Raw genomic sequence first — 27,680 nt, 5'->3', positions numbered from 1 at the left:
CCACATGGCAGGGTGGGCTTGCTAACACCCTCTTGTCCTTGGCCACAGGTCTCTCTCAGAACCTGATGTCCACCAGCATTTAGCCCACCTCATGGATTTCTCTTTCTCTTACATAATCTTATAGTAGATATAGTATTGACAATTTTTATTTATAATTTTGCTCAGTTCAATTCAGTTGCTTGGTTGCATCCGACTCTTTGCAACCCCATGGACTGCAGCACACCAGGTCTCCCTGTCCATCACCAACTCCTGGAGTTTACTGAAACTCATGTCCATTGAGTCGGTGATGTTATCCAACCACCTGATCCTCTGTCGTCCCCTTCTTCTCCTGCCAGAAATCTTTCCCAGCATCAGGTTCTTTTCAAATGAGTCAGTTCTTCTCATCAGGTGGCCAAATACTGGAGTTTCAGCTTTTGTATCAGTCCTTCCTGTGAATATTCTGGATTCATAATCTTTAGGATGGACTGGGTAGATCTCCTTGCAGTCTAAGGGACTCTCAAGAGTCTTCTCCAACACCACAGTTCAAAAGCATCAATTCTTTTCCACTCAGCTTTCTTTATAGTACAAGACTCATATTCACACATGATTACTGGAAAAACCATTGTTTTGACTAGACAGATCTTTGTTGGTAATGTAATGTCTCTGCTGTCTAGGTTGGTCATAACTTTTCTTCAAAGGAGCAAGAGTCTTAATTTAATGGCCGCAGTCACCATCTGCAGTGATTTTGGAGCCCAAGAAAATAAATTCAGCCTCTGTTTCCATTGTTTCCAAATCCATTTGCCAAGAAGTGACGGGACAGATGCCATGATCTTAGTTTTCTGAATGTTGAGCTTTAAGCCAACTTTTTTACTCTCCTCTTTCACTTTCATCAAGAGGTTCTTTAGTGATTCTTCGTTTTCTGCCATAAGGGTGGTGTCATCTGAATATCTGAGATTATTGATATTTCTCCTGGCCATCTTGATTCCAGCGTGTGCTTCATCCAGCCCAGCGTTTCTCATGATGTACTCTGCATATAAGTTAAATAAGCAGGGTGACAGTATACAGCCTTGGGGTTCTCCTTTCCCAATTTGGAACCAGTCTGTTGCTCCATGTCCAGTTCTAAAGGTTGCTTCCTGATCTGCATACAGATTTCTCAAGAGGCAGGTCAGGTGGTCTGATATTTTCATCTCCTGAAGAATTATCCAGAGTTTGTTGTGGTCCACACATTCAAAGGATTTGGCATAATCATTAAAGCAGAGGTAGATATTTTTCTGGAACTCTTGCTTTTTCGATGATCCAGCAGATGTTGGCAATTTGATTTGTGGTTCCTCTGCCTTTTCTAAATACAGCTTGACCACCTGGAAGTTCGTGGTTCCCATACTGTTGAAGTCTTCCTAGGAGAAATTTGAGCATTACTTTGCTAGCATGTGAGATGAGTGCAATTGTGTGGTAGTTTGAGCATTCTTTGGCATTTCCTTCCTTTGGGATTGAAATGAAAACTGACTTTTTTCAGCCCTGTGGCCACTGTTGAGTTTTCCAAATTTGCTGGCATATTGAGTGTAGCACCTTCACAGCATCATCTTTTAGGATTTGAAATAGCTCAACTGGAATTCCATCACCTCCACTAGCTTTGTTCATAGTGATGCTTCCGAAGACCCACTTAACTTCACATTCCAGGATGTCTGGCTCTAGGTGAGTGAACACACACCATCTTGGTTATCTGGGTCATGAAGATCTTTTTTGTATAGTTCTTCTGTGTATTCATGCCACCTCTTCTTAATATCTTCTACTTCTGTTAGATCCATACCATTTATGTCATTTATTGTGCCCATCTTTGCATGAAATGTTCCCTTGGTATCTCTAATTTCCTTGAAGAGATCTCTAGTCTTTCCCATTCTGTTGTTTTCCTCTACTTCTTTGCATTGATGACTGAGAAAGGCTTTCTTATCTCTCCTTGCTACTGTTGGGAACTCTGCATTCAGATGGGAATATCTTTCCTTTTCTCCTTTGCTTTTCATTTCTCTTCTTTTAACAGCTATTTGTAAGGCCTCCTCAGACAGCCATTTTGCCTTTTTGCATTTCTTTTTCTTGGGCATGGTCTTCATCCCTGCCTCCTGTACAATGTCACAAACCTCCCTCCATAGTTCTTCAGGCACTCTGTCAATCAGCTCTAACACCTTGAATCTATTTGTCACTTCCACTGTATGATCATAAGGGATTTGATTTAGATCATACCTGAATGGTCTAGAGTTTTCCCCTACTTTCTTCAATTTAAGTCAGAATTTGGCAATAAGGAGTTCAATGATCTGAGCCACAGTAAGCTCTCAGTCTTGTTTTTGCTGACTGTATAGACCTTCTCCATCTTTGGCTTCAAAGATAGTCAACCTGATTTCGGTATTGACTATCTGTTGATGTCCATGTGTAGAATCTTCTCTTATGTTGTTGGAAGAGTGTGTTTGCTATGACCAGTGTGTTCTCTTGGTAAAATTCTATTAGCCTTTGTCCTGCTTTATTCTGTACTCCAAGGCCAAATCTGCCTGTTACTCCAGGTATTTCTTGACTCCCTACTTTTGCATTGCAGTCCCCTATAAGGAAAAGGACAGCTTTTTTGGGTGTTTGTTCTAGAAGGTCTTGTAGGTCTTCATAGAACTGTTCAACCCTAGCTTCTTCAGCATCACTGGTCGGGGCATAATTTTGCTCAAAAGTGCCTAATTTCTTCACACATGTTTTTAATGTTATAGCTGCAAATTTTTAGAAGAGAACACGATGATGTGATGTATCATTTTCATCTTACCACCTAACACAATACATTAGAACACTGAGTATCCTTCAGATCGTTTAGCTCATGACTCACCCACTAGCCTACAGATATAGCACCCTTGACCTGTGCACACTACCACCCCTACGGCTTTAACACTCCATTTTCCCCCACAGATCCAGGCACTCACTGTCTCACTCATGGCTGTGAATGCTACAGGTATAACCAACTACTGAATCTCTAATGAATGTCTAATAAATTAAAACTTATTTTGGAAACAAATGAATGGTGGAGAAAAAGGAAGAAGTTGCATGAAATTTACCATACTTGAAATCTGGTCAATTTACGCATACCCTGAAATTTACTCTTCTTCTTGGTCAGAGAAGAGTGGGTAATTAAACATGGAATAAAATTAAACAGTCTGCCCGTTCTAATAACAATTATATTTCTCTCCAACAGAAGTTTAAAATAGAACTGAAAGAATACTCTTTACCTCACTTAATCACTAAAGAATTTCACAGTTCAGTCACTCAGTCGTGTCCGACCCTTTGCAACCCCATGAATCACAGCATGCCAGGCCTCGCTGTCCGTCACCAATTCCCGGAGTTTACCCAAACTCATGCCCATCGAGTCGGTGATGCCATCCAGCCATCTCATCGTCTGTTGTCCCCTTCTCTTCCTGCCCCCAATCCCTCCCAGCATCAGGGTCTTTTCCAAGGAGTCAGCTCTTCTCATGAGGTGGCCAAAGTACTGGAGTTTCAGCTTCCACATCAGTCCTTCCAATGAACACCCAGGACTTATCTCCTTTAGGATGGACTGGTTGGATCTCCTTGCAGTCCATGGGACTCTCAAGAGTCTTCTCCAACACCACAGTTCAAAAGCATCAATTCTTCGGCACTCAGCTTTCTTCACAGTCCAACTCTCACATCCATATATGACCACTAGAAAAACCATAGCCTTGACTAGATGGACCCCCTTATGGCAGAAAGAATTTCACAAGAGTCTAGTAATTGTCTAGTACCCAATTCATTATCATATGTTAAAGTTTTCTTTAACATACCTAACATTATGAATGCCTTTTTTAAGCTGTATTTTTATGATTTGTTTTGGAGTGTTTCTAAAGGTGTGTGTGTGTAGGTATTTATGCATACACACATATTCTACTGGGAAGCTAATAGTAAATATTTAACTAAAATTGTAATAATATCCATAGATAAATATGTAATCAAGCCCTTAAAGCAAATATGAACACTGAAAAGTGTTCCATTATACAGTCAATGTTTGCTTTCTATCTTTTTAATCAGCACGTAGTAGCTCCATTCTGAGATCAGGTAGTAGTATGAAAAGATTTTTCCCATGATTTACCGTATCCTAGGTTGAACTGCATACTCTATGGGATGATCCTTTGGACTATATTTATAAAAGGTCATAATATTTAGAAACAATTTGAATAGCTTAGAAATTATACAGGAAGTCAACTCCAAGTATTCAGATTCTGAAAGTTCTCAGTGTGATTTTTCACTTAAGCTATGAGCATTACTTCCCCCTTAGGGTCAGAAGTAATGATTGCCATGCATCATTCAATCATCCTAAGTCTTAGTGTCCATTTCTCTTTATTAATAGGCAACTGGGAATAAACTAAGAGAGAGTTAAATAATATTTATATTATTTACTTCCAAAAATGTTTGATTTATATTCAGTTTAACAGACATGTATATAATAATGGAACTGAGATACTATTTTTATAAATATGTTATTCATTCTTATAACAATGTTAACACCCCTTCAAAAACTGACTCTTTTAATTTTGGAAGGGACTGAAATCTATTAGTTACTTAATTTTGAAATTATTAAATGTTACATATAGTGAAACTAATACTATTCTATATGGATTAACAGTACTTTGACACATTTTAAAATACTTGACATATGTGTTCCTATAAATTATTATTTTATAAAACACACTATAAAGGGGAACTGAAAGAAACAGAAAACTCACTGATGCAACAGGGATGGTTAAGCTCTTTGGGGGTAAAAGATACTAGAGCTGTAAGTCATAAAGAATCAAATGCCTTATAATTCGAGTACTAAGCATCCAGAATTAAACTAGCACCAGAGCCAACAGGTAAAATGAAACCAATGCCATATACTCTTTTCAATGTATGGGAAAACTTCTGAGAAAAAAAAACAAATTTTGAGCAGTAAAAGCATATGAGAAAATTTGCTCAGAGTTCCTAGTTTTGTGAAATACTATTTACTCTTCTGTGGCATCAAAATGTGGCAGCATTTGACTATAGCAACTTAAAGGTGTGCTACCCTAATCCCCATATTCCATACCTATGAGAAATAGGATATATTTAGTGAAAATCCATTTGGGGAATTTGGAAAAGTTTAGGAGCAGGCTTATTTTAAATTTTCATGTCCCAATGGAGCACAGAAATTAATCTTCTCTTTGCATTTTAGAGACTTTAATTTGAGGGCTATTCTATTTTGTAATAGGAAAAGCATCTACTCTTTTGAATGATAAACTCAAAGTTATGGCTTGACCTGCCAACAGAGAGAAGTGCAGAGACACTTACAGACTTAAGTTACCATTTTCCTAAAATATAGAATAAGTGGGAATGTGAGAAATTGGCAGAAATTCAAAATCTGCAATTCACAAAATAGAATGATCGAGAATGAGACGAAGTGTGGGGGTGAGAGCTTGTTTCAAAACTACTCCTGAGTAAATTAGATAGTCAATGGAAATTTGGTGCATGGCTCAGAAAATTCAAACAGGGACTCTGTACCAACCTAGAGGAGTGGGATGGGGAGGGAAATAGGAAGGAGCTTCAAAAGGGAGGGGATAAATGTATACCTATGGCTGATTCATGTTGAGGTTGACAGAAAACAGCAAAATGCTACAAAGCAATTATTTTTCAATTAAAAATAATTTTAAAAAACTACTCCTGATTGAATTGATCAAAGCCACTTGTCTAGTGTATTCATCCTATGAATACACTAGACAACTGAATGCTGTAAAGGAAATGGTTCTTTCCTTAATTTTAATCTATTATACTTCACAATAGACCCTACCACATAACTTAATATATCCATGTTAATACGGTAATTATATAATCCCAATGGTTTTTTGCTGGGAGTATACATGCCAGAATGAGAGAATATCAAGCTACTAAGTAGCTTGACCTTTTGGTCTTGTCTGGCTTTGTGGCTGAAAGCATATGTGGCTCTAGCTGCATCTCATGCAGAATAATGACAGAATAATCACTGGGGCATGAAACCACAACCTGTAGGGAGTTAATCATGACCATTAATCTCTGCTGCATTCCTCGAGTCTTTGAGGCTAGGAGCAGTGACAGAAAGAGATTTCATTTTGTTTACTGAATATAAATGAATCCCAAATCAGCTTCTTGGTAGAAATGAAGAAGAAAACAATATTACAGGTTAACTAATTTGAAATTGCATATTGTGTGAAACTGCATATTGAGACTCACTTCTATTGGGCTATATTTGATCTTTTTACTGCAGTCGTCCCGTCTGAGAGCTCAGAGGATATGTATCTACATTGCTAAGTTCTTATCATCAAAGTTCTCAGGCACAGCTATCTGACAGTAGTTTATGGAAAGTAAATTTCCCTGATATCCTCACTTGAAATAAATTATAGTCATGAAACTAAGAAAAAAAAATTAGTTTTTCTTTTTACTTTTTACATTGCCTTTCTAGTATAATCTTAACCATGAGATTACTGCATATACTTATACAGAATTAATGTTAGCTTGCTGCTTCTAAAATTCCATTGATAATATCTCTTGCAAACAATCCAGAGGAGCTCTGCAGACTGAAAACAGGAATCATAAGACCTTATAACAATGTGTTTTTTAATAATAAAACAATGGGAAAATTTTTCTGATATTTGAAATCAATGGGAAGTTGGTGGATAGGGCTGTTCAGTATTTGGGAAAGAGCCAGAAGTACATTAAAAAGAAAAATTTAGCAAATATTTTGACCATGTTGGTGTCTAAATTAAAGTTTTGTGTTAGGTACAATAGCTTTATAAAATCCATGTAATATGCATTACTCACTGCCACCATCATTCACACACACACACACATACACACACACACACACACACACACACACCCTCAGAGGGAAATAATGAACACAATAAAGAAGAAGTTTGTTGTAGAAAGAAGAATTGGAAACTACTTAAAAATTTCCTGATTGGAGACTTGACTCTGTCCCTCATAACTCACGTAAACTCAGACAAGTAACTTAACCCACTGAAGCCTCAGCTTCCTCACCTCCAATGTAAAAGAACTAAACAAGCTATTTTAATGGATAAGCTGTCAAAATGTTTATTCATTTAATAAAATTAATTGCCTAAATATTTAATGCCTGAATTTTAATTTCTGAATTAGCTATATTAACGATTATTTACATCCTCACATAGTATGAGCAAATCCATCTGATTTCACTAAAGCTTTAGTATTGTCCCACGTTGTTTTGAATATATCAGGTGATAGACATATCACAGATGCTATCAATACTTCAATTGTAACCTGAGAAAGTATGTAGACATGTGTCTTCTCAAAGTATACACATTTAATGCTCATTGTACCTACTGCTTTTCCTAGCTTGCAATTAAGTCTATGAAACATGCTCATCAAATTCCAGGTAACACTAAATTACAAGAAAAAGTCAACTTTAAAAAAAAAAGGCTCTGATCACGTGGCAAGCCTTTAAGATGGCACAGAAGAAAGACAAGAAGCCTAAGAAGTCAACCTGGAATTTTAATTTGGAGCTTACTCATTCAGTAGAAGGTGGAATTTTTGATTCTGGAAATGTTGAACAGTTTCTGCGGGAGAAGATTAAAGTTTGGAAAGACTGGAAATCTTGGGAATGCCATTCACATTGAACACTTCAAGAATAAAATCACAGTTGTTTCTGAGAAACAGTTCTCTAAAAGCTATTTGAAGTACCTTACCAAGAAATACAAGAACAATTAAAAAGAACAATCTTTGTGATTGGCTTCGTGTGGTTGCATCTGACAATAAGACTTATGAGCTTCGTTAATTCCAGATTAGTCAAGATGAAGATGAATCTGAGTCTGAGGACTAGATGATGCCATCCTTTATAGGGCTCTGCTTGCTAATAAAACAAATTAAGCATACTAAAGAAAGAAACATCGTGAAATGGGCCTTCAGCTTATCAGTGAATAAAAAACATTACTCTGTATGTTAAACATTCATCTCTTTTATTTAAGTGTATGCTGTTTATATGGTACTGGCCTTCCTTTAATACTTTCTTATATTTTTATTGGAGTATAGTTGATTTACAATGTTGTGTTAGTTTCAGGTGTATAGCAGAGTGAATGAGTTATACATATATCCACTTGTTCTTCTGTCATATAGACCATCACACAGTGTTGAGTAGAGTTCCCTGTGCTATAGAGCAGGTTTTAGTTACACATTTTATGTATGCTAAACTGCTTCAGTTCTGTCCAACTCTTTGCAAACCCATGGACTGTAGCTTGCCAGGCTCCTCTGTCCATGGGATTCTTCAGGCAAGAATACTGGAGTGGGTTGCCACTTCCTCCTCTGGTTTTGTATAGTAGTGTATATATGCCAGTGTCCATCTCCCAATGTACCCCTCTCCCCTGTATCCCCTGGTAATCATAAGTTTTCTACATCCATTTTCTGTTTTGTAAATAAGCTTTTGCTACCCCCCCCCACCGACCTTTAAATATTTTGTATAAGCAATATTTAAATAGTTTATAGTTGGTAGAATTTCTTTCAGGATTTCTGTAATGTACTAATTTTACAGATGTCCTCAAGTTAAAAGTATATAGTGGAAAAAGCACAATTTAGGGTGTAACTATACAATAAAATATTTAGATTTGAGAAAAAAGAAAAACATGCAGAATAAGCTTGAAAATGTCAGAATCATAATCACATGTCAGTATAAATTAAGGGTCAATGTAGTAATCATGATAACCCCCCCTCCTCCTCATCATAGCTGGTCATTACTGAATCCTTTGCACCAGGCACGGTTTGATGAGGTATGTGTGAGCTGTACTAAGCTGCTTCAGGCGTGTGTGATTCTTTGGACACCGTGGACTGTAGCCCGCCACACTCCTCTGTCCATGGAATTCGTCAGGCAAGAATACTGGAGTGGGTTGCCATGCCATCCTCCAGGGGATCCTCCCAACCCAGGGATCGAACCCAAGCCTTTTATGTGTCTCCAGCATCAGCAGGTGGGTTTTTTTTTTTTATCACTAGTGCCACCTGGGAAGCCCTTTTAAGAGACATAAATCATACATGATAGCATGAAGTTTTACATTAGTCCAACAACTTTTAATATGTTTATCCCAATAAAATAACTACATTTTGAAACAATAATCTATCTTCATAAGTTAAATGTTTGGGATTGGGGAACCATTGATTATCACATTTTATAAAAAAGTAAGACTCAGGCTCATAAGAGAGAAAATCAGATAAAACTACCAAGGAAAAAGATTTAAGCCATGTATAAAAATTTTGAGCAACTGCAAAAAAAAAGGAAAAAAATATCTGTCAGGGTGTTATGGTTATGTGAAACCTGAGATCTGGAAAAAGTGAAAAAGTATTAGCCTCTCAGTCATGTCCAACTCTTTGCACCCCATAGACTCTAGCCTTCCAGGTTCCTGTCCATGGGATTTCCCAGTCAAGAAGACTGAAGTGGGTTGCCATTCCCTTTTCCAGGGGATCTTCCTGTCCCAGGGGTTGAACCCGAGTTCTCTTGCCCTGCAGGCAGACATACCTGGGAGCACACTTAAATGCAGCCCAGCCTCAGTTGTCAACAATGAACATTTAAAATCACCAGTAAGAATCAACTCCAGAGGCGCTTCTAGTAGGAACCAAACCATCAAATCATTCAGGAAAACTTCAGAGGCATATTCAGTCTGAGGGATAAGCTCTATATGAGAGCTGATGACCTTGATCAAATACATACCAATAAAAGTGACTGACAATGGAAAACATGGCCTTTGCCTGTCTGAGTATATAGCTCATCAGAGGCTCATTATACAAGCTTCTAATCATGAGCATCATGAGCGGTGATAGGGTGAGTTCTCTTCTCACATTCTTGATTTCATCTCCCAATTCAGCTTTTAAGAGGCCTGAATCTCTCGAAACATCCCACCCTCGCCTTTGTGGGATGTTTCGAGAGAACAGCATGGAATCATGTATATTATCTATAGTGAAACAGATCACCAGCCCAGGTTGGATGCATGAGACAAGTGCTCGGGCCTGGTGCACTGGGAAGACCCAGAGGAATCGGGTGGAGAGAGAGGTGGGAGGGGGGATCGGGATGGGGAATACGTGTAAATCCATGGCTGATTCATGTCAATGTATGACCGGACCCACTGCAATATTGTAAAGTAATAGGTCTCCAACTGATAGAAATAAAAGGAAAAAAAAAAAAAAGAGGCCTGAATCTGCTCCACTCTTAAACCACAAACCTGTTACTCACTACACCCTCACTGTGTTCCTCACTATGGCCTGGCTCCGTTCCTCAATACAGACTGACTCTGTCATCCCTACAGACTGACTGTGTCCCTCAATACAGCCTGATGCTATTCCTCACTACAGCCTGACTCTATTCCTCTCTATAGCTTGACAATGTTCCTCACTACAGCCTGACACAATTCTAACTACAGCTTGAATCAGTTCCTTATTCAGCGTGATTCTGTTCCTCTCGATATCCTAAGTTTCTCACCATAACCAGACACTGCTCCTTTGTGTTATCCAGCATATGATAATCTCTACTGGATTAGTGCTATCCTCTTGAAAGATGTTCAGAACCAGAGTGAAAGTCTATTTGAGGTCAGAATAGGTAGGAAGTTTATGAATAAGATGGTAAAGATTTCAACAGTACTATATCAGAGAACCTAATAAAATTTTTGGAGCCTTTAGTTTAATTTGGGACTGAAAGAGCTATTGCACTTCCCCTTAACATGCACACACCAACATAGAAACACTTTTTCTGTGTGTTTCAAACACCGGTACATTGGTTTCACACTAAATGCTTCAGACATTAAAATATATCATTAAAATTATTAAAGATCTGCTGGTAAAACAGGTTAACAGGTGAAATGGAATGGCAGATAATGACAAGATAAATGCCAGTCTTTGAATGAAATCTATTTACAGCTTTGCCCTTTACACAATGAATTTGAGGCAACTTGCAAAAAATACAAAAAATGTTTTAGTAATTAAACATCTATATAAAATGGTAATTAAAATTAATTAGGATCAAGCAAATATGATGCATCTATACCAATGGAGATGACTGATAGGTTTTGCTCTTTTCATCTCACTGTGGTCAAGCAAATGAAACAAAATAAACAAAAAAAAATAATAATGGTTGTAATTGGGCATAAGTTATAGAGTGAATCAAGACATAAAATTAAAATTTTACACATTGCTTTGACATTCCAATCCTTTGATAAATATGATTTCTTCCTCTACGCTTCGAGAAAGAATGAGTGGTACCCAGTTACACTTCTACTCTTGAGTCAAGATCTCAGAATACTAGGATGGTATGTAGAACATTAAATACAGATTTACACTCTTTATAAAACCATAGAAAAGATTGTTGTTAAGTTGTTAAGTCGTGTCTGACTCTTCGGGATCCCATGGACTGCAGCATGCCAGGCTCCCTTATCCTTCACAATCTCCTGGAATTTGCTCAAACTCACGTTCAATGAGTTGGCAAGGCTATCTAACCACCTCATCCTCTGCCATCCCCTTCTCCCTTCACCTTCAGTCCTTCCCAGAATCAGGGTCTTTTCCAATGACTTAGCTCTTTACATCAGGTGGTCAAAGTACTGGAGCTTCAGCTTCAGCCTCAGTCCTTGCAATGAATATCCAGGATTGATTTCCTTTAGGATTGACTGGTTTTTAACGTATAAATAGTGATTTGCTTGTATGGATTGCCATTTTCTTTTATTCTTAAATTTGGAGGCATCATATACTTGTTTGAGCCTCCACTAAAAATAAATAATTCTATCTCTTACAGACTACAATATTTTGGATTATATTTATATAATACATATCCTTTGGAAGTGAAAGATAAAATACATTTTGAATGCATTTGACTTTGAATATTTAATATACATTTTGAGTAAATTAACAAATTTGACTAGCCAATAACTTTGATGTTAAGAATAACTGATTTAGAGTGTTTGTTAAATAAGAAACATGTGTTTCTTGAAATGAGACAAGATATCTTAGTTGAACCAATACATTTGATTCAATTAAGCACCTCCTCTTTGGAATGAGTTTTAAGAGGAAATAAGCCAGGAGGAATACATGTTTCATCTCATGGTGACATCCTCCAAAAGATAAATAATCAGGGAACTGTTATATCTTCAAGGAGAATCATGTGAGAGGTAACTGTGGAATGATTAAGTAGAAAGTTAATATGTTAGTTTCAAGGTTTCAGAGTTAAAGATTTCAAAGGTTTAACATTTATTAGTCTTGTATTCCTTATCAGGTATGGAATATCTCAAAACCCAGTTTTCATAGTACCTGCTACTGCTAAGTCACTTCAGTCGTGTCCGACTCTGTGAGACCCCATAGACAGCAGCCCACCAGGCTCCCCCGTGCCTGGGATTCTCCAGGCAAGAACACTGGAGTGGGTTGCCATTTCCTTCTCCAATGCAAGAAAGTGAAAAGTGAAAGGGAAGTTGCTCAAGTGTGTCCAACGTTCACGACCCCATGGACTGTAGCCTACCAGGCTCCTCCGTCCATGGGATTTTCCAGGCAGGAGTACTGGAGTGGGTTGCCATTTCCTTCTCCATTCATAGTACCTACTATACTGTTTTTGTAATGAATTTAGCATTTATGCTAGTTAAAGTAAGTGTCAATAACGTCACTTATTGTTATTATCATTAGTAGCAGTAGTAATAATGTGCATACATGCTCAGTCATGCCCGACTCTTTGTGATCCCATGGATTGTAGACCGCCAGGCTCCTCTGTCCATGGGATTTCTCAGGCAGGAATATTGGAGTGGGTTGCCATTTCCTCCCCCAAGGAATCTTCCCAACCCAGGGACCAAATCCACAGCTCCTGTGTCTCCTGACTTGGCAGATGGATTCTTTACCACTGTGCCACCTGGAAAGCCCCAGTGGTAGTAGTAGGAGCAGAAAATAGTAAATGCTAAATAAACATCAATTATTATTGTTATTATTATCTGGGATGGGAAGAAAATGGGGCAAGCAATTATAAAGGATTCACATGATGGTCTTGTAGTGAGAATTTTTTATCACTGTTGTAGTCTATATACTATATGTCATATAAAATTATAGGTGCCTTTTTATGTAAATATTTAATCCAGCTGGATTTAAGCCTTGTATATGGTATAAAGTAAGGATTTAACTTTTTTATTCCCCAAAGGAGACTATACCTTCTACTAAATGGTTCAAGTTTTCCTCATTGGTTTATGATGCCACCAATATTATATCACAATTTTATATTTACATGGTTCTAGTTCAGAACTCTTCAGTTTGTTCCATTAGGTTTATTTACACATTCTTATGCCAATTCCTTGAACTGCAAGGAGATCAAACCAGTCAATCCTAAAGGAAATCAGTCCTGAATATTTATTGGAAGGACTGATACTGAAGCTGAAACTCCACTATTTTGGCCAGCTGATTCGAAGAATGGACTCATTGGAAAAGACCCTGATGCTGGAAAAGATGGAAGGTGGGAGGAGAAGGGAACAAGAGATGGTGAGATGGTTGGATGGCATTACCGACGTGATAGACATGAATTTGAGGAGGCTCCGGGAGTTGGTGATGGACAGGGAAGCCTGGCATGCTGCAGTCCATGGGGTCGCAAACAGTCAGACATGACTGAGTGACTGAACTGAACTGATGCCAATTCCACAACCATCTTCATAGTGTAAACCTGTAGTCTATCTTAATGTCAGTTAATAAAATATACATTCTACAGTCTACTTTAAATGAACTTCTTTGTTTCAATATCATACTTGTCACAACCCCTCATTTGGTGAAAAAAAAGGTATTTAGTGAAAGAAAGATAATTTAACTTTTTTTTTTGGCTTTTCAAGAGCTCATTCATATAATGTAGGTTACTCTTTTGATAATGTAAGCAGTTGTATAAAATTATTGTGTATAGCACAAGTTGTTATAGAAATTAAACAATCTATATATCTTGTTAGATATTACGTAAACATACATTAAGACAATTACATTGCATTTACTAGTTCTTATAGTCGAGTAGTAGATAAAACAACTGATTGAAATTTTTATTCTGTATTTTGGTTATGGTTAAAAATTTAAATTTTATATATTTGGAATTTTTCTCATAACTCTAACAGTGTTTTCAGGGAGAACTACTCTTGGAATGTGAAAGCTAGTTTTATTTACTTATTTTTTTCTGTAAATATTCTAGGAACCCAGAACATGCCTTTCTTTTCATTCAAATGTCTATGATTTTTTTTCAGTAAGTATGCATTAATACTTCACTCTCAAAGATCAAGATCAAACCTGTGCAAGGCTTTTCAGTTCACAGGTGATTAGGCTTATTGCTGAATCTATTTCCTTCTCTGTCTTGCCAGATTTGATTGTGGCCAAACATATTACAAACTGAGAGATGCTAATTCAAAGAGACATTTACAAATTGGAGAAGTAATCACAAGCACACAGCACAGTTGGGAAAGACTGCATGTGGGTAGGTTTCAAAAAGGAAGCCAGAGATCACAGGCAGAATATGCTGAGTAAAAAGAAAAGAAAAAGTATTATAGTAAACAGAATAGAGATTTGGTAACTGTCTTTTCAACCAAGCATACCGAAAAGACAATTTGTTTTAAACTCTCTTTCTTCCTGAAAGTAGAATGCTCACTTGGCCAGCAATGAGAACTTGAAATCGATAAACCACTGGAAGAAAAGTATTAATACTTGGTAACTAGGTTTTCTGACATTATCCCCCTGTATTGGTGGCAGAGCTTCTGGTATTCCCATAAATGCCTTCCATCAAAAGGCAGAGATGAGAAAATAAAGGAAAATACAAAACCAAATAATTCTGTACAAGGGGAGGAAAAGTTCACCCTACTTCAGTATCCTTGAATTTATACTTTTTGACTTGATTACTAACAGAAATCAGGATTTCAAATGATTGGTACAGAGATAATAATGATGCATAAATGTCTGAGTCACACAGACTAGCTGCTGCTACTGCTAAGTCGCTTCAGTCATGTCCGACTCTGTGCGACCCCATAGATGGCAGCCCACCAGGCTCCCCCATCCCTGGAATTCTCCAGGCAAGAACACTGGAGTGGGTTGCCATTTCCTCCTCCAATGCATGAAAGTGGAAAGTGAAAGTGAAGTCGTTCAGTCATGTCCGACTCTTCGCGACCCCATGGATTGCACCCATGGCTCCTCCGTCCATGGGATTTTCCAGGCAAGAGTACCGGAGTGGGGTGCCATTGCCTTCTCCGCACATAGACCAGAATCTTAAATAAAAATTCCAAGGGAGTCAAAGAATCAACCTATGCAGAAAAGACCTCACTATCAACTATGAAACTGGTATAAAACTTGGTAGCATTATTTATCTAACATTGAAACATTCTAGTTAGCATGGCTGGCTTGAAACATGAAAAGAGACTATGAGCAATTTTTCCAGGTAAAATAAGATGGAGTCTGCTACAAAGTGAAAGGTCTCTAAACTTATTCTTAAGTCAATAGGAAGATTAAATCAGTTCAATTCAGCTCAGTTCAGTAGCTCAGTTGTGACCTACTCTCTGCAACCCCATGGACCACAGCAGGCCAGGCCTCCTTGCCTATCACCAACTCCCAGAGTTATGCAAACTCATACCCATTGCATTGGTGATGCCATCCAACCATCTCATCCTCTGTCATCCCCTTATCCTCCCGCCTTCAATCTTTCCCAGCATCAGGGTCATTTTAAATAAGTCAGTTCTTCGCATCAGGTGGCCAAAGTATTGGAGTTTCAGCTTCAACATCAGTCCTTCCCATGAACATTCAGGACTGATCTCCTTTAGGATGGACTGGTTGGATCTCCTTGCAGTCCAAGGGACTCTCAAGAGTCTTCTCCAACACCACAGTTCAAAAGCATCAGTTCTTCTGTGCTCAGCTTTCTTTATAGTCCAACTCTCACATCCATACATGACCACTGGAAAAACCATAGCCTTGAGTAGATGGACCTTTGTTGGCAAAGTAATGTCCCTGCTTTTTAATATGCTATTTAGGTTGATCATAACTTTCCTTCCAAGGACCAAGCATCTTTTAATTTCACAACCTCAGTCACCATCTGCAGGGCTTTTGGAGCGTCCCAAAATAAAGTCAGCCACTGTTTCCACCATTTCCCCATCTATTTGTCATGAGGTGATGGGACCAGATGCCATCATCTTAGTTTTCTGAATGTTGAGCTTTTCAGTAAAATTTTAGTGTGTGATCTCACATTTACTCTGTCAGCTGGTATTTACTTTCCTTTCTAGGACCCTGCTTTTATTAATGCTGATGTCCAAATCCTTCAGTATTAAGAAATCTATAATAGAAAACTGTGAAAGAAAACTAATTTTGAATATGGACATAAAAGAATATGTAAGAAAAAGAAAGAAGAATGTTATGTATATTGGAATATACCTATACTATAAAACATACTAAACTGCATACTAATTTAAAAATGGGAAATACCAATTTAATTCATACTTCATGATTGAAGGACAAAAAGTATATATGTTTACAAATATATAAGGAACACCAATTTTTATTTTTAATTAGGTCATCAACTAGCTATCTACAACTTTACATTACCTTTGCTGCTGTTGTTCAGTCACTAAATCTTGTCTGACTTTGTGACCCCATGGACTGTCAGGCTTCTCTTCCTTCTCTATCGCCTGGAGTTTCTCAATATAGCTAACTTTCAAAATATCTATATTTTTGAAGATCTTTTATTTAACAATAAATATTTTCTTTTTTTCCCATTTATTTTTATTAGTTGGAGGCTAATTACTTTACAATATTATAGGGGTTTTTGCCATACATTGACATGAATCAGCCATAGATTTACATGTATTCCCCATCCCGATCCCCCCTCCCAACTCCCTCTCCACCCGATCCCTAATAATTTCTTTTAAAGACAGATTACATTCGGCATATCATAAAAATGACATATGAGTAGTCATTATTTCCCTTTCCAAAGTAATTTCATATAATGAAGATAAGCCTATCAATTATAAGGCTAGTATTTTTCTCTGTGTGTGTGTGTGTGCGCGCGATTTTATATGTGTGTGCATTTATTAAATACATTTAGGATACATTTTAAGGAAAAAATTCCATATGGATTGACAAATATTATAGACAGAATATATATATATATATATATATATATATATATATATACATGTACACCTAAATATGTTGTTTAATTGTTTTAAAGGCATAATATAGAATCAAATTCTATGACAGTAGGGTAGTTATTGGTTTATCAGTTTCTCAACACAGTGCCTGTCTCATAGTTAGAAATTTTTCTTTTCAAATATACCAAGAAAAGCATAACTAAAAATTGCTCAGTGAGGACAGAATCAAAGGAGGGAAAAACAAGTGAGTATCTCTGATCATGACTAGAGAACTCTGAATTGGCTTCAAAGAGTCAGTTTTCTACACAACTACTCCTAAAATTAATTTGCTTGCTGAAATTGTGATAAAGTCATTGGCTTATCCAGTCTTCAGACTATTTTTGACAGCATTGTGTCTAGGCCTGGGCAAGACAGGCACCAGTAAGCCTATTTTGGTGATGAAAGCTCAAGCCCTGATCTTGAGAATCTTACGTGTGCTGAGAAAAGAGACAAATGAGAAAATACAAGACATCAGATCCATGGTGGTGCAGAATAAATGCTATGACACATAGAGATTGGAGAGTTTAGGAAAACTTAGTAGAAGAATAAAATTGAAACTAAGACTTATAGTCAAATGGAATGAAAAGACATCTCATACTGTATGTAATGGTGGTGATATTTTGAGAAAGAGGGAAATTCATTGGGCAGAATAAACAATTTGTACAAAATACGTATAGTGATTCTCAAATATTGACTCATAGACTGCTCTAAGTCCACATTGAATTTTGTGACAATTCACGATGAAATAGAACAAATAAGGGAAAGAAAACACTTCATAAATTTAAATATATCTAGATTTTTTTTAATGTTTGAATTTACATAATAGTATTAAAGTGTCCTTTATTATATGAAATAATCGTGACATATATATGTATATATAAATATGTGCATATATGTATATATACTACATGTGTTTATGAAATATATATTTTGATATATATATATGTACATATAGGATGTGTAAATACATATATATTTAGCCTCCTTGCTCAGTAAATGCACAATTTGTAAGACTGGGTACCCATATGTCCTTTTGTTTTTATTTTCTTTCCATGAAATGACTCCAGGCATCCACCAGCTGTTGCTTTAGGTGAATTGCACAGACATCAGTATATATAGAATATTCAGAGACACACTTGAGAAAGCTTTGAACCTATCCAAAGTAGGTTACAGAGGTAACCATGGGTGAAATAATAGAGAATCTTATATTTAAAATTGTTTGCACTTTTTCTTGATTCTATGGGAAAACATTACAGAATTTTAAATAAGAAAGTGAAAAGATTAAATGTGTTCTTTTGAAGTATTATCTTAGCTGCAACATAAAGAAGAAAGAGTTGTGGGTCAAGACTGAATGAGACATGAGACATAGTAAAATGGCCTGTTACAGTAATTTAAGAGACAGTTGACATTGTTTTAATCTAAGAGAGTGTCAATGAAGACAGGGAGCTAATAGGATCTGTGAGTACATAAAAATGCATAGAAGAGCCTGCTACGTATTCTTATATATTTATTTATATTTATTATACTCCAGCATATTTATTATAAGTGTTGAATTCTTATTCAAAGGACAATAGCAATCCATTTTTTTCAATATATATACTGGAGGAGAAGATAAAGTATCAATGACATCTTTTAGTGAATCCTCAAAGTAAAATTTTTCTCATGATTCCAAAATCTTTAAAATGACATTTTTCTCCATTTAAAGTGCCCTTTGCAGACTGTCAACTAATCCAAATACTTAAAAACAGTGATTCTCTCGTACAAAATGATTTGTTTAATTTTGAGACTTATTACACTCATCATGTTTACAGATGAAACACCATGTAGAAAGTTCATGTAGAAAGACATGACTAATTTACTTTGCAAGATAACTGTAGACAATTACTACAACACTAATAAAACCAGCACTGGGCATACTGGAGAAACTTCTAACACAGGCTCATGTTCTACAGAAAACATCAGCCTAAAGAACTATCATCCTACCGTGTATGCAAAGTGATTTAAAGTCACACAGTTATTACTTTAAAACTTCTCGGTAGCTTGTATTGCAATCACCAATTCTGTAATACACATAGCTGGAGATTAAAATAACAAATAAAAGCTAATATTTTTATACTGAGTGTTACCAATAGTATTGTCTCTCTAGATCTGAATTTTAATTTTGATTTAATCAATACCACTAACTAATAGTAACTATATCCATCAAAGAAATATCTTTGAAGTACTTGCATTCCAAACACTGTGTCAGAGGTTGAATGAATGGGTTGGGAAGATCCCCTGGAGGAGGGAATGGCTATCCACTCCAGTATCCTTGTCTGGAGAATCCCATGGACAGAGGAACTGGGCAGGCTATAGTCCATGGGGTTGCAAAGAGTCGGACACAACTAGGGACTAACACACACAGAGATTGAACGAAGCTTTAAAAGAAGAATCTGTCACCACAAAATGTAGAACTGAAAGCACTAATAAATGCTAGACTCACTTGAGTAGTGTTTAATAAATACACTGTTTACAAAGTCATGGGCAAGGTCGATCAGAACACAACTGAGGAGAGGGATCTGTTACTAGAACCCTGTCTCAGAGTATAGGAGAGGGACAGTATTCTGAACAGGAAGCCGCCTTCAGAGGGGCAGGGCCCTTTGTCAACAGACACTTCCAGCCTAACATGAACCTTACAAAAAAGAACAAGAAAAAACATAGGCATTGAATTCCCCTGTATCCCCCTCTCTACTCTTGTACTGAAGTTTCATACTGGCTGAACCCAAATGAAGAGCAGGAGACAAGGGGGCCTGTTGATGATATTCATCTGCATCAGCATTCCATAGAAGAGAGCAAGGTAGAGAAAAATCTCAGGGAGCAAATGGACAATACCCAGAAGTTACAGAATCTAGTAGGCAAGCGATCACAGTTCTTGGAGGTGCCGGCTCTAATAGCAGTGAATAATACCACTTATACTTAATTCTGTTCTAGTGAAAGCAACTCACAGCAAAACATGCCTATCATGAAATATTAAGGATGAGATGAAAAAAAAAAGAAAAAGAAAAAAAAAAAAAAAGGATGAGATGGAATTAGCCAAAGAGAGCAGTCTAATACCCTAGACTCATATTTCTCATACTTTTGTATAATCATTCACAGACCCATTTAAAAAGGAAAAGAAACATACAAAAACCCACAGGTCCTAGAATTTGCTTAAATTATTTATTTAAATATAATGATATGTTCAACTATAAAGCTAAATATAAACATATGTGTTTATTGTATATACTGCAGTGTAAAGTTGCAACAGAATAAGTTACTTAATAATAATATAAAACAAAATTCAAATTAATATTGACATAATTGAAAAATAGAGTTTTGTGAAAACCAAATTGCTTTTTGTAGAATGTAAAGTAAATATAAATATCAGAGATTTTTGCAGAGAGCATATATGTACAACCAAAATTGAGTACTAGCTCAGTTTTCTTGCCTCTTGAAACATTCAAGACACGGGGGAGTCCTCATTCACAGTTTTTTGTTTTATGTATGATTTTTACCCTCACCTTACAAGAATGCCTCTTTTACATATCAAGGTGACCTTTCTTCTACTTTATCCATATCCATGAAAATCAGAGTACCATATCCTATGGCTACTGTGGAGAATACAAGCAAGTATAAACACTGTCTTAGTTAGGGCCATCATAAGGAAATATCATAGAATAAATGGATTGAAAATAGCAGAAATGTATTTCTCACAGTTCTGGAGGCTGGAAGTCTGAGTTCAGGGTAAAAGCAAGCTTGAGTTTCTGGAGAGCTTTCTGCTGAATTGCAAAAGTTAACTTCTCTCTGCATTCCCCCAATCCCCTTTGGAAGAAAGAGAACCAACTAGCTATCTGACCTCTTATAAGGCTACCTGATATGAAGAGCTAACTCACTGGAAAAGCCCCTGATGCTGGTAAAGATTTAGGGCAGGAGAAGAAGGGGGTGACAGAGGATAAAATGTTTGAATGGCATCATTGACTCAATGTATATGAGTTTGAGCCAACTCTGGGAGGTAGTGAAGGACACGGAAGCGTGGCACGTTGCAGTCTGTGAGGTCACAAAGAGTTGGACATGACTGAGTGACTGATCCACAACAACAATCTCATTCCTGAGAGTTTATCTTCATGACCCAATTATCTTCAAATGCCCCACCTCCTAATACCATCACATTGGGAGTAAATTGGGCTTCCTAGGTGGTGCCAGCGATAAAGAATCCACCTGCAATGCAGGAGACGCAGGTTTGATCCCTGGGTCAGAAGATCCCCTGCAGTAGTAAATGGCAACCCACTCCAGTATTCTTACCTGGGAAATGCTATGGTCAGAGGAGCCTGGTAGGCTACAGTCCACGGGGTCACAAAGAGAGATTAGATTTTAACATTGGAATTTTGCAAGGACTCATTCAGTCCATAACAAGCAATTTACATGTTAGTTCTGGCACTTAGATTGTCTTCCAAATGTTTCAGAACATACTCATATCAATCTTCTTTAAGCCATCATAAACAGAAAAGCAAAAGTATATATCTGTTCACAAGTATATCTCTGTCCTCATATTAAGGAACTGTGCTACAGTTACTTACTGTAACTATACAGTAAGTACAGTTGATTGATCTTACTACAATCATGCAAATATTTTGTGGATTTCAGAAATTTGCCTTATGCTACACCGGTGTTTCTAAAGCTTAAAGTGAAACAAAATTCCTTGGAGAGCTTTCTAAAAACATAATATCGCAATCCAACTTTAAATACTGGTTGGCTGGGGTTATACATTTTAATAGGCATCCCAAATGATTTTGATATAGACAATTCACTGCTGAGATTTTAGATAACACTGATTTAGATTCAAATTCTCATTTAAAATACCAGGAAAGCAATAACTAAGAGAATTTTATTAGGATTTATTTATGGTCATGAATTTGTAGACCTGATTAACACAAAGTCTTAGTGTAATATTTCTTTAAAATACAAGTCTTTATTAGACAATAATAGGTTGCATGCACACCAGCTGGAAAAACTTTTAAGATGCCTCCTGCTTCCCACTGGGACTTTGAATTTGTCCTTTCTGACCAGCAGTTTCTTCCTCTTCCTGCCAATTTTCTATTCTTTGACTTTTATTAATCCTTTAGTTTTATCTCAGAAATATCACTCACAGGGAAGCTTCTCATTAGACAAACTCCTCTGAAAAATGTTCTTTTAGCAACATGGACATTCCCTTCTAAGTACTCATTCATATCTATATAGTAATACTTTATGGTGACCTCCAAATGTCCTAGTTCTCTTCCCAGAGACCCAGTAGGAGTCTCCCTGTCATGTTGAAGTTGTTTGGATGTGTGACATGGTTAATCAGTGAAAGGTGAGCAAAAGTAACAGGTATCACTATTAGGTAGAAGCTTTAGGAACCCATATGCAATGCTCTCTGCTCCCTCCTTCCCAACATGCGCAGATGGTACCTGCTACTTCAGTGTAAATTCCAGAGTCAGAATACGATGTGCAGCAGCCCTTGCTGACAAATTACAGTGTGTGGCATGAGTGAGAAATACTTGTCACCTTAATCCCCTTATATGTAGAGTAGTTTATCAGAGGAAAAAAAATGACTTGACATGTCACAGGTGTCATTTTATATTTATATGGCTGATTATCTACCTACCCCATCTAAATATGATCCCAGGGAGGCATAGGATTTTTCTTTGTTTTTGCCAACATGTGCTTTACTTTGCATTTCCAACAAACAAGGGAATTCTCCTTGATAATCAGGGATAGTTTGAATTTTCAAGGCACATGACTTTTTAGATTTTTTTTTAATATCTGAGTATAGCTGAGTAACAATGTTGCATTAGTTTCAGATATTCGGCAAAGGGATTCAGTTATACATGTACATATATCTATTTTTTCAAGTTATTTTTCCATTTAAGTGATTAACAAATATTGAACAGAGTTTACTGTATTACACAATAAGTTTTTGTTGGTTATTTATTTTAAATATAGCAGTATGTACATGCATATGGTATTTTTGATACCTAGCAAATACCTAGTAGATAGCAGGCACTTGATAGAATAAAGGTCCCCCAAAGATGTTCATGTCTGAATGCCTGGAATCTGTGACTATGTTACCTTGAGTGGCAAAAGGTTAAAAACATTAAAAGAAGAAGTTTATCCAATTATGGTGGGCTTAATCTAAATTCACGAGCTCTTAAAAGTTCAAAAGGAAGACAGAAGGGTGAGAGATATGATAGCAAGAGGAGGAGGCGAGATTCACTTTGTAAAGACCAGGCTTTTTTTTTTTTTTTTTCCCATTTATTTTTATTAGTTGGAAGCTAATTACTTTACAATATTGTAGTGGTTTTTGCCATACATTGACATGAATCAGCCATGGATTTACATGTATTCCCCATCCCGATCCCCTCCTCCCACCTCCCTCTCCACCTGATCCCTCTGGGTCTTTCTAGTGCACCAGGCCAAGCACTTGTCTCATGCATCCAACCTGGGCTGGTGATCTGTTTCACCCTAGATAATATACATATTTCGATGCTGTTCTCTCGAAACATCCCACCCTCGCCTTCTCCCAGGCTTGCCATTGCTGACTTTGGAAATGCAGCAAGGGGGCCCTGTTAAAAGGCACGTAGGCAGTTTCTGAAAGGTAGTAACTGCCATAAGCTAACAGACAGAAAAGAAACCATAGGTTTTGGGTTGTTGTGTTTTCATTTTCATTTATTTCTATACATATTTTGATTTCTTTTTTGATTTATTCTATGATTTGTTGGTTATTCAGAAGCGTGTTATTTAGTCTCCATATGTTTGAATTTTTAATAATTTTTTTCCTGTAATTGAGATCTAATCTTACTGCACTGTGGTCAGAAAAGATGACTGGAATGATTTCAATTTTTTTGAATTTTCCCAGACCAGATTTATGGCCCAGGATGTGATCTATTCTGGAGAAGGTTCCGTGTGCACTTGAGAAAAAGGTGAAGTTGATTGTTTTGGGGTGAAATGTCCTATAGATATCAATTAGGTCTAGCTGGTCCATTGTGTCATTCAAGGTTTGTGTTTCCTTGTTAATTTTCTGTTTAGTTGATCTATCCATAGCTGTGAGTGGGGTATTAAAGTCTCCCACTATTATTGTCTTACTATTAATTTCCTCTTTCATACTCGTTAGTGTTTGCCGTATATATTGCGGTGCTCCTATGTTGGGTGCATATATATTTATAATTGTTATATCTTCTTCTTGGATTGATCCTTTGATCATTATGTAGTGTCCTTCTTTGTCTCTTTTCACAGCCTTTATTTGAAAGTCTATTTTATCTGATATGAGTATTGTGACTCCTGCTTTCTTTTGGTCTCCGTTTGCATGAAATATTTTTTCCAGCCCTTCACTTTTAGTCTGTATGTGTCTCTTGTTTTGAGGTGGGTCTCTTGTAGACAGCATATATAGGGGTCTTTTTCTTGTATCCATTCAGCCAATCTTTGTCTTTTGGTTGGGGCATTCAACCCATTTACATTTAGGGTAATTATTGATAGGTGTGGTCCCGTTGCCATTTACTTTGTTGTTTTGGGTTCACGTTTATACAACCTTTCTGCATTTCCTGTCTAGAGAAGATCCTTTAGCATTTGTTGAAGAGCTGGTTTGGTGGTGCTGAATTCTCTCAGCTTTTGCTTATCTGTAAAGCTTTTGAATTCTCCTTCATATCTGAATGAGATCCTTGCTGGATACAGTAATCTAGGTTGTAGGTTATTCTCTTTCATTACTTTCAGTAGGGGAAGGTTCATAGCATTACAGGCTTACCTCAAGAAAAAAGAAAAAAGCCAAATAAATAACCTAACTCTACACCTAAAGCAATTAGAGAAGGAATAAATGAAGAACCCCAGGGTTAGCAGAAGGAAAGAAATCTTAAAAATTAGGGCAGAAATAAATGCAAAAGAAACTAAAGGGACCATAGCAAAAATCAACAAAGATAAAAGCTGGTTTTTTGAAAAAATAAACAACATTGACAAACCAGTAGCAAGACTCATTAAGAAACAAAGGGAGAAGAACCAAATTAACAAAATTAGAAATGAAAATGGAGAGATCACAACAGACAACACTGAAATACAAAGGATCATAAGAGACTACTACCAGCAGCTCTATGCCAATAAAATGGACAACTTGGATGAAATGGACAAATTCTTAGAAAAGTATAACTTTCCAAAACTGAACCAGGAAGAAACAGAAGATCTTAACAGACCCATCACAAGCAAGGAAATCGAAACTGTAATCAGAAATCTTCCAGCAAACAAAAGCCCAGGACCAGATGGCTTCACAGCTGAATTCTACCAAAAATTTAGAGAAGAGCTAACACCTATCTTACTCAAACTCTTCCAGAAAATTGCAGAAGAAGGTAAGCTTCCAAACTCATTCTATGAGGCCACCATCACCCTAATTCCAAAACCAGACAAAGATGCCACAAAAAAAGAAAACTACAGGCCAATATCACTGATGAACATAGATGCAAAAATCCTTAACAAAATTCTAGCAAACAGAATCCAACAACATATTAAAAAAATCATACACCATGACCAAGTGGGCTTTATCCCAGGAATGCAAGGATTCTTTAATATCTGCAAATCAATCAATTTAATACACCACATTAACAAATTGAAAGAGAAAAAGTATATGATTATCTCAATAGATGCAGAGAAAGCCTTTGACAACATTCAACACTCATTTATGATTAAAACTCTCCAAAAAGCAGGAACAGAAGGAACATACCTCAACATAACAAAAGCTATATATGACAAACCCACAGCAAGCATCACCCTCAATGGTGAAAAATTGAAGGCATTTCCCCTGAAATCAGGAACAAGACAAGGGTGCCCACTCTCACCTCTACTATTCAACATAGTATTGGAAGTTTTGGCCACAGCAATCAGAGCAGAAAAAGAAGTAAAAGGAATCCATTAGGAAAAGAAGAAGTGAAACTCTCGCTGTTTGCAGATGACATGATCCTCTACATAGAAAACCCTAAAGACTCTACCAGAAAATTACTAGAGCTAATCAATGAATATAGTAAAGTTGCAGGATATAAAATTAACACACAGAAATCCCTTGCATTCCTATATACTAGCAATGAAAATACAGAAAGACAAATTACGGAAACAATACCATTCACCATTGCAACAAAAAGAATAAAATACTTAGGAGTATATCTACCTAAAGAAACAAAAGACCTATACATAGAAAACTATAAAACACTGATGAAAGAAATCAAAGAGGACACAAACAGATGGAGAAACATACCGTGTTCATGGATTGGAAGAATCAATATTGTCAAAATGGCTATTCTACCCAAAGCAATCTATAGATTCAATGCAATCCCTATCAAGCTACCAACGGTATTTTTCACAGAACTAGACCAAAGAATTTCACAATTTGTATGGAAATACAAAAAACCTCGAATAGCCAAAGTAATCTTGAGAAAGAAGAATGGAACTGGAGGAATCAACCTGCCTGACTTCAGACTCTACTACAAAGCCACAGTCATCAAGACAGTATGGTACTGGCACAAAGACAGAAATATAGATCAATGGAACAGAATAGAAAGCCCAGAGATAAATCCACGAACCTATGGACACCTTATCTTTGACAAAGGAGGCAAGGATACACAATGGAAAAAAGACAACCTCTTTAACAAGTGGTGCTGGGAAAACTGGTCAATCACTTGTAAAAGAATGAAACTAGAACACTTTCTAACACCATACACCAAAATAAACTCAAAATGGATTAAAGATCTAAATGTAAGACCAGAAACTATAAAACTCCTAGAGGAGAACATAGGCAAAACACTCTCCGACATAAATCAAAGCAAGATCCTCTATGACCCACCTCCCAGAATATTGGAAATAAAAGCAAAACTAAACAAATGGCACCTAATGAAACTTAAAAGCTTTTGCACTACAAAGGAAACTATAAGTAAGGTGAAAAGACAGCCCTCAGATTGGGAGAAAATAATAGCAAATGAAGAAACAGACAAAGGATTAATCTCAAAAATATACAAGCAACTCCTGAAGCTCAATTCCAGAAACATAAATGACCCAATCAAAAAATGGGCCAAAGAACTAAACAGACATTTCTCCAAAGAAGACATACAGATGGCTAACAAACACATGAAAAGATGCTCAACATCACTCATTATTAGAGAAATGCAAATCAAAACCACAATGAGGTACCATTACACGCCAGTCAGGATGGCTGCTATCCAAAAGTCTACAAGCAATAAATGCTGGAGAGGGTGTGGAGAAAACGGAACCCTCTTACACTGTTGGTGGGAATGCAAACTAGTACAGCCGCTATGGAAAACAGTGTGGAGATTTCTTAAAAAACTGGAAATAGAACTGCCATATGACCCAGCAATCCCACTTCTGGGCATACACACTGAGGAAACCAGATCTGAAAGAGACACGTGCACCCCAATATTCATCGCAGCACTGTTTATAATAGCCAGGACATGGAAGCAACCTAGATGCCCATCA

The 27,680-nt window shown here is 36.9% G+C and overlaps 1 protein-coding gene and 1 pseudogene across 4 annotated transcripts in view; one reads left to right on the top strand and one right to left on the bottom strand.

Moving 5' to 3' along the window:
• The window catches only part of CDH18 (cadherin 18), a 1,208,767-nt gene that overhangs the window by 1,148,775 nt on the left and 32,312 nt on the right, over positions 1-27,680 (bottom strand). The window lies entirely within an intron of this gene.
• On the top strand, positions 7,482-7,979 carry LOC133046765 (ribosomal protein eL22-like; annotated as a pseudogene).

This window comes from Dama dama, chromosome 25 (assembly GCF_033118175.1).
Source record: "Dama dama isolate Ldn47 chromosome 25, ASM3311817v1, whole genome shotgun sequence".
NCBI classification, from domain to species: Eukaryota; Metazoa; Chordata; class Mammalia; order Artiodactyla; family Cervidae; genus Dama; species Dama dama.
Note: the sequence above shows the minus strand (reverse complement) of the source record. Positions and strands in the feature narration are given on the sequence as shown.